Source organism: Bombus fervidus, chromosome 12 (genome assembly GCF_041682495.2).
Source record: "Bombus fervidus isolate BK054 chromosome 12, iyBomFerv1, whole genome shotgun sequence".
NCBI classification, from domain to species: Eukaryota; Metazoa; Arthropoda; class Insecta; order Hymenoptera; family Apidae; genus Bombus; species Bombus fervidus.
Window position 1 is genome coordinate 312,020 of NC_091528.1, and position 9,839 is coordinate 321,858.

The following is a 9,839-nucleotide window of genomic DNA, read 5'->3' on the forward strand; positions in this document are numbered from 1 at the left end:
AACTTTTATTATATGCATATTTTATTATATTATTTATAATTATTTTATTTATAATCTTTTGATTTATAATCTTTGTAATTCTTCGACAATTAAATTTTCCTAATGATACCAATACTCTTAGAATCTATAATGCTAGCCATCGTAAGTTTAAATAAGAGAGCAGTTGTTCGAAGATCGAGATTTTTCCAGACGCTTATCTTATACTTGTCAATTTTTGTCACAACATCAGCAGTTTTTTCTTAAAGACGCTGCGAAATAAGGCCGCTTTGCTGTTATAGGTATGACATGACTCGGTTTTCGACTTTAAGTAGTGATTTCGTTCTGCTGTCTATACTACTACTGTTCCCCTGTTTCGCTATAACAATTCTTTCGTCATTGGGCAAGACCCGTGACAGTTAAGGCGAAGGAACGCATTCCGAAGAAACACGTACTGATCGTAAAGCTTATACGAGGATTGCACAGGGCAAGCGTAGATGCGACAACGCTGTTACATCGTAAAGCTTTGTAACGATGTTATACTTATTTACTGCTGTCAAATTTTCTACCTTTATCTTAACAAGGCGGGGATCACAAAACGTCCACGTCGAACTCGGGAATTTTTCACATTTATTATGGTGGTGTACGATGGCATATCGTTTAGTACGTAATTGTAACACCATCGCATCAAAGTTAAAAAATAACTACGAAATATCGATGATATTATTGAAAAAATGCGACAAATTTCTTAAGATTCGATTTTTTTAGATTTTGCTTCATAGTTACGAAAGGAAACTATCGTTACTGAAATCGTTGAATTATCGTTGATATTGTTTTGGTTTTCATGTGCAGCACATTTCATTTAATCTTATTTTTTTAATTATTACAATTACTCCAATATTTCGTTATATGCTGCTTTTTACGGAATTTTACATTTCTATATTAAGAGATTGCAATTGAGGATTTCAAATAGTGTGGACACGAGCAGAATTTTCGATAGATTTCTGCTAGATTGCGCGAATTGAAAGCGCAAGATTTATGTGGAGCAAACAAGAAGTCCTGACTGGGGAAAAAAGAGAAGTCAATAAACAGAATTATTTATCACACATGTGTCAGGGCAACCTTACGAATCTCTAAAGGATACGCGTCCTTTCTGTGTCTCGTCGAGCTTGTTTCCGTCTTCTCGGTTCGTAAGGTTCTAAAGAACGAGCAAAGAAGGAAAAATATATAGGAAGGTTGAAGAGATCTTCCATGTACGAGGCTCTTGGTGCGTATAGCAATACTACTCTTTCAAATTTATCGAATCTCCTACTTGCACGCGTCTTACAAGTACGAATACACGCAAGCCCCGTGATCTTACGGAAACCATTATAATAATGGAAATTTATGAAATCTAGGAAAAGGCAATTAAGAGAATGAGAATTTCGAAAGAACTTGATTATTCATTGCCCCCTAGTCTGCGAGTTTGTTAAGTTTCCTTAAACTTATTCTTATTTTTCGTGAAAGTAGCAGAGGGTACGGTTTGTAAATCTGAAATCATTTATGTTTAAAGAAGACAGGTCGTACGTGGGCGAGTAGATGTGACGATTTTTTTTTTTTTTTTTTTGTTAAATATGACAAAATAAATTGGAGAAATAAAATGAAAGGAAAAGAAAAAAAAAGCAAGAATGATGTGTAAAATACGGGCGGTATGTGGATTCCTTTACAGAATTGTCAGTCGGGCTCCTTTCCCAGTTTCCCTGGGCTTGATCGTTATTCAAATTTCACACAGGAGTGTATCCGACTTTTCTGCATACTCTTACGTATCCCGGACGTGGAAAAGTCACAGATCGGAGGCTGAGAGAAGAGAAATAGGGTGAAGATGTCAGAGCGGAGCAGCGTCACCACCTTACTTTTTCGGTATTTTTGAAGGAAGATAGATATTCACTTAACCCTTCGAATCCTCAACATTCATATATCTACATTTTATTTATTCTACAAGTTATTGACAGCTTAGGTTCTAATAGTGACTAACGTTAATATATGTTTTGATACGTCAACTTGTAATACCGATTGTTATACCGATGATATGATCTTTGATTTCATTCCTGATTCATTTTTGTGGTTCAGTTTGTCACAGACACTCTGTAATCTTGATTTGTTATACTGATCTATAATTGCTTTTAATTCACGGTTATTGATAGAAAAGAGTCTATACAAACGATCTAATAGTTTATAGTATACCTACTCCATCTGTAAATCTAGTTTACGAATCTATGTAATATGTATCAATTTAAAAATTCCTTTCTCGATCTTAATGCTCGCTCTCCGAAATGAACTGTCGTTAATTCTGATATTATCTACTATAATCTAAAACGGATGAATCTCAATGGAACGAAGTAACTGAAATCGTGAGACGAAAATATAAATTCTCCGCAACGATCCAATCGAAAACTAAATCACTTCACCGGTGACCAACCCCGTCGAGAACAACCAGAAATAAAGGTAAACCTAAGTACCTAGGTAGCTGGCGAAAAACATTTACGATTCTCCGTACAAGGTTCCGCACCCTCGCGAATTACATTTACAAGAGCTAACAGAGGCGGGCATCGTGTCTCCAGCTTGCCAACACAGGATACGTCTTATTCGTCCGAAGAAAGCCCCAACGGAGTTCCTGAAGGTAGATGAGGGTGCGATGCGGCTCCGTATACCTCTATCGTGCGTACGCCACCCTCGTACAACAGAGACCGTTCACACCGATGTTCACACACGAACCGTTCCTCACATCTGTGTCTTGGGTTTTTACTGGTCTTGGTGTTCCATCATGCCAGTCGTCAGGGCGGCGGCTTATCTCTACGAGCTCTCTTCGAGGAGACTAAAGTGGAGTGAGCCATATCCTCCCACTTCTCTTTCTCTTGGCTTAGTCGTAACACAGCACCGCACCGGCGCGGCGGCGAAGCGATGACGTTTCGGTTGCTTCTATACCGGGCCACCGATATCTCCGATTCCAACCTAGTATACTTACAATTAAATAGTGTTTGTCTGCAACGAATTATCACCACCCATCTGTCTCTTCTTGCTCGATGATTCACTGCTGCTGGATAAAATAAAGACCGATCTACCAACCGTCTGCTTATTTCGAAATTAAGCCACCGAATTACTTTCAGATTTAAGTCTCGTCGATGAAAATTCTGAGGTTTCAAATATCTGAAAATATTAGATTCGATTTTTGCAAAATTTTCGAATTTTACCAAAATACACAATCGATGTTGCATTTGATAAATGTACAGGTAGGACATAACCTCTTTGATGTCGATGATTTTTTAATACGTAGAGGAGGAGACATGATCCTGAACAATTTTGTCGTATGCATTGGCGTTCCGTTACTGGCGATCGGCTTTAGTTTCCGAGTTATTTGCGAAAAACTGTCGCTACTACTGTAGAGAATCCTACGTAGAATAGAGCGTCTGTGGTAGCGTAAGATGTAAACGGCCGGATAAACTGACCTGGACGAAATCTTCTATTAGTGTAAACAAATGAGGGTGGAGCGAGCCTAAGCTAATCCTAAGATTAGAGCTCAGATAAAGATTCATGTACAACGTGCATGTGCGAGATTGTAAGAAATGTCTGTTATAACTCAATAAAAAATGATTATCATCAATGTATTGAGTTTGGATTTGAGTCAGTATTTTCTATTCGGCCATCGCGAGGCAATTGGCAATGCTTGCATAAAATGATAAGCATTATTCTATTTCATAAAATAATATCAATTATACATTCGCCTATTATTTTTATAATTAATTCGTGATTATTTCAAGCAAGCATTTGCAGCCGTCTCACGGCGGATTGAAAATACTAACTCAAATCCAAACCCGATACATTGATGATAATCATTTTTAAGTAAATTATAATAGGCATTTCTTGCTCGCGGCCTTTAAGCTCGTCCGATTTTTGTGTATAAAGAAAAGATAAGTGGCCAACGGCCGGCAACCAATGCTGATGCATATATTGCCGCAGGCGCATCACTATAGGCAAAATTCACTGTGTGGTACCAACATCTTTTTACGAATATCTCGGAACTAAACGAGACCGCTGGCTATATGTATAAGAAAAAGTTGTTCAGTATCATGCCTCCATTACATATTAAAAAAATTATCGAAATCAGAGAGGTTGAGTTTTGTCTGCCCATAAAATTAATCAGCTTGACGGATTAGTAAATTTCTGAATTCGAAATTGGCACGAAATTCCTGATATTCGTTTCAGGTGATTGATTTTGAACTTGACAACAGAAATACACATTTACCGAGCTTTAAACATTTGCAACTTTTCGTCGTTGAAAAACTGTGATTTTCGTGGCGCGGCGGGGAAAACAGGCGAATGTTTCTTGACGAAGTGCGTGTCAGTGAGATTAATTCTAATGCGAACTCGATTTCATTCGATGGAATTTTCCGCACTATACTGTAGATTATAAAGTGTAAAGCATTGGGCTATGAAAGTTGTTGAAATCTTGTTAGGGCGCGGCGCGGCAGTTTTATCATCTAATAAAAGGGAGAGATATTGTTTGAAATTTTGAGTGGCCGTCCGTTTATGGCACGGACAGGTCCATTCTCTTCTTTAGAAAATTCCGAATTACATGTCCTTCCTGAGCTATAAACCGAATGAAATGACTCCGAGGTCAGGTAAAAAAAAACCCCGAGAAAAGCCCAGTCGGAAAGGCACGATAGACAGACGAAACGGCCAACGGCTGGTAGAGAGAATCAGCAAGGTAGGAGGACGGTTCATCATCAGACATCGTACCGTGTGGATGAAATACTTCACCCCCAACAAGATCTTACCACCACCGTGTTCATAACATCACACTTTACTTCTATACAACAAGTGCAAATACAGTGCTAGATTACTCAAACACTCGATCTATTAAACCTCCTTCAGCTTAAGCGTTAATTCATTCGAGGTACGCGATATCAACCGATCGGTTTGATCTGACCGGTTGCTCTTTAGTCGAGAATTCGCAACAGATATCAATCGAGAAAAAGAGAAACACAACGCTTGAAAGCTTTAATAACGAAACTGTTAGCAATAACGATGCCGATATTTTAAAAATATTACACTGTGTAATATTTCTACAAAAATTTATATTTAAAATTCTTTTTTATATTTCTTCTTCTTTATTTAAATTTCTTTAAAATTCTTAATACAGAGAATCGTCTTTCGCATTCACAGAATGCACGATATAAATTAAACTAAGTTCAAGTGATGAAAATATCCAACGATCGTTTGCCCGGATTTTCTCTTAAATTGCTCGGAAATGTGATTTGCTGATTATGATATATTTCATATGGGTATCGAAAAGATAGTTGTAAGTTGTAATTCTGTAAACTGTAAACTAAAAGTTAAACAGCAGTTTCATTAGCTATCATGATTCAAAATGGATTACATGAAAAATTATAGTTACGAGAGAATATTATAGTCAAATTGGACTGATTTATCGATTACTGATTTTTTCCCACAGTAGAGCAAAAGATACTCTGCCATTTTTAATTTTTATTCGTCGTGGTTCGCAATTGTCCTAGATGTTATCTGTAATTATATCACGAAGAAACCAGTATACTTTTCGAATAGAATTAACTACTACATAATTTTACAATGCCATCCTTTTACTATGATGTCATACTTCTTACTACTATATCAACCTATTCGCTACCTACATCTTACCTACTTACTTAGATTACAATCTAAAGATTATTTGAAGTAGCCTACTTAACCATAAATCACATCTACGTAAAAATCTAAATATCTACTTATTCTATCTACGTAATAATATAAATGTAATAATGGAAAAGGAAAGAGATATTTTATGGAGTATGAGTCCTCTTCACTAGTAAAATTCTATGAAATATATGTACGCGATAAAACATGGAAACTTCTCTCGAGTATCCGTGTCAGTCATCGGTGTACGCGGTAGACCGTGCGCCGATAATCCAAACATTCTCCAATATCGAGATGTTGATGATCAGTTCGTCACATTAAATAGCTAAGTAAACGAACGTGACTCGTTCTTTTTTTTTTTTTTTTGACCATTATGCCCTCTCTCTACATATGTATAATTACTTCCTAATTGGTAAGGCTCAAACATTATTTCGTAATATGTAGCTCTTTTCGTTTGTCCACATCCTTTATTCCTCCTCATTCTTTGAGCCTCTAGCATATATATTTAAGATGCTATAAAATATTCAAATATGTAACTGAAATGTATTTTCTGTAAATCGATGAATCTGAAAGAACATGAATTTATACATGAAAAATGAAGTACTAATTATCAATTAGATTAACTCACTCTAGGAAATCATTTATATCTTTTTAATCAAGACTAGAAAAATTAAAAGCAAAAATTTTAAGTTATTAAATTAAAACTGAATTAAAAATTGAAAATTTGAATATTAAGATAAGAGAAAAACGGATTATTATAAAATCACTTGCTTTGTCTTTTACCATTTACTATCTGTTATTTCTTATTCAACATAATGAACCGAAAGATATGTAAATAAATAATTTTTTGCAGAATTTTTATTATAAATGATCGATGATCGCGAATGAACTTCGATTCATGTAAACGAAATTCAAATATTTATAAAATCTTACATTACTGTTAAAAGATTGAAAATATTATGATCAAAAGTTGTAAAAATTATAGTTCTAATAACGAACAACCACTAGTATTTATTCCAATAGTGATAAATTAAGTTTTAACTGACACTTAGAATAAATTAGCAGGTACTTTAAAAAATAATATCAATTTAATGATTTAATAAAAAAATTTCAAGCGTCCATAGCAACATGAAGATAATTCATTATAATATTTTGTTACACGTATCGATGATATGATATCGATGATACTCACAATTTCATATGTGTATATATATATGTGTGTATTGCATTCGTAATAAAGTTCTGTATTTTAGTACTCATGGTAATGTTAACACTAACAAAGGAATATGAACTTATAGCAGTATTTTCAATAACAAATGCAGTAAGATGGACACTGAAAAAGAAACAATGCAGTCATCAGAAGGGTTACTAAGATTCGATAGTCATCCATTCTACATGAGCAACAAACTGTGAGTGGAACGGAATATTCTTCTTGTTTGGCAACCTTAATTTACTACTAATATTTGTAAAACAGAAAGATCTCAAAATCAAACGCGAATAAGTGCTTCATTATATCGATGATATCAATTAATTTATCAGTTACAAAAGAGAAAAAGAAGCAATACACAACACTAATGGCGAGGGACCCCAATGCAACCATTTAGAAGGTTACTAATGAACGATCACATTTGTACAGCTTTTGTAGCTGTATCGAGTGATCCAGGAACAGTCTGCGACGAATGAAGTCGAAGGACTTTGAGAATTTTGTAAATGTAACTCTACTTAACAAAACGTGAGCATTCATTATCACAACGCTAAAATGAAAAATAATTAGAAATCTCGATGGAATAATATCGTAACGCTAACTCTTAAAGTGAATTCAATGAAAATTATTTATTATATGAATATTTACTATATAAGAAAGCTATTTCAAATATTCTGATATTGCAACTCGCAACACTATAAAATTAATTAAAAACTAACATGTTCATAATCTAATTTTAAACAATGGAAAACATGATAAGTTCTGATACATATAATTCTCTAAGGAGTTCTAAAAATTTATAATAAAACTTGCAAAAGGCAATCGAAATATTGTAACTCTATTCGCAATTCTAAAGCAAACACGATTATCATTTTATCGCAACTGTAGTTCAAACCACAATCATTCGCAATATTACTAAAAACAATCGCAATTTGTCCAATGTGATGATGGACTGATATATACATCGGCCCCCCCAAAAAAAAAAAACTACCACTGCTACTACTATAAATACTAAAAGCGAGCATAGTGACAAAATGGTAACAAGAATAACTTCCCATGCTCTGGATGATCCAGAGGATAAGGTCATTCTATCAGTTGCCCTTTCCTATGGCATTTTGCTGCGTCTCTTCGGCTTATAGCCTCTTCTTTCTTCGGGCGCAATGCCCGCTGAAACTTAAATCTAAGCTCGAGTCTTTCTAATCGCAAAACAAAGCAACTTATAAAGATAAAATAAAAATATAAACCGCGGAAGCTGATTCAACTGCACATGGACTGACCAACGATCACAGCAATGATCGTTGCTCATACGCATGTGCGTGCTCGAGCAATAGATGAATGTTCGTTTCGAACCTATTTGCGACCACAACCGCGAAATTCGAAAAATCAATAGGCAAAACCAGGCGAGAACATGCCCTACTCGTAGCAGTTTCACCGTCGATTTTTCAAATTAGGTTTCCAGAAATAGGGTCGTCATTCAAAAACGCGCTTACCCGACCAGATACTGTGCCAACCTGTCCTATCTACCTATAATTAATTAACAGAAAGATATTTATCCTACCTAGTCCTATATTTAAAACATAGCAAAACAACACACTCACTTCACGATTCTCACACAAACACTTCAGAACTTACACTAGAAAGAACATCCCGGAGCGCCTCCGACATTCGAGCTTAATATACATCATGCACACTCTAATTTACGTACTATTAGACGAAGGTTAGTGACCATTACGCAAAACATAATAAAACTCGCCTAAAGAAATTATATTGTTAAAATAAATGTAAATAAGCTTGGAATTATAATTGTAATTGACAGCAACATTAACTCTGCGGTTATACTTAATTGTGTAAAAGATGGATATTATCACAAATTATGATTGCATTGATGCAGAAATTGAATTAATATATGTCTCAATATTTTTAATATTTTAAGTCGTAGCGAATGAGAAAAGCGACGCAATTCCATAGTCTAACTACACACACACAATGTGGAAAATATGTTGTGTACGATACATTAACACATCGTCAATCGCTGAGAAATTTTTACATTAATTATAGTCACCGTGCCTTTTTCCCTGTCTTTCTTCCATTCCAGTAGCATCTGGACACATGAATGAGATTCTGACAATGAGCGCGGGAAGGTTAAATCTGAAAATCCTGATCTAAAAAGATGATTAGTTTACCTAATTTGTATTTAACAGACTTAACAATATTTAACGTATTTTACATTCATTGATTTTATATTTTATTACTTCGTTTCAGACTATATAACTTTACTTTATTAATTTAATAAATCTGAAATTTTAATATTACAAAAAAAGTAGCATTAATTGAAAAAAAACTAAAACTCATTGAAATGGAATAATTGACTCTAAACATATTACTAAGATAGAAATAAGGCAAAAATCAGGCAATCTTTTCATCACAGCACATTTCCGAAACTACAGAAGCAGTATCATACAGATGTATTCGTATAGATATTTGCCATTTACAAATATTTACACTAAATATTAACATACATATTTATAGGTACCATGAATACGTTCTCAAATGCATATGTTTAAACTAACTATTAAAAAACTAATTATTGTAGTCGCGATGTGCATGAAAACCTATTCTAATAAATAAAGATTTGAAAAAAGAATGTTATTACTCACGGGTATAAAAAATATCCGCGCTCATTATTCTCGCAAAAAATTCTGCATAATACAATCAGTCACCCGTGCCAGTTCGGACCTTTCATCCTACGATATGATTGAATGACTGGAGAAACAGAAATGCATGCGCTCACCATTAGAGACAGAAAACATTACCATCGATACTGCACTATCCCAGCAACTATTATCTGAAAGACTAGGATCAGGCAGGAACCTTTGAAAATCCAATGGTGGAAATAGAGGTTATGAAAAATTTGTTACAAAACAAAACATAATAAGTGACTGCAGATTATTTGAAAAATTGGAGATAGTGA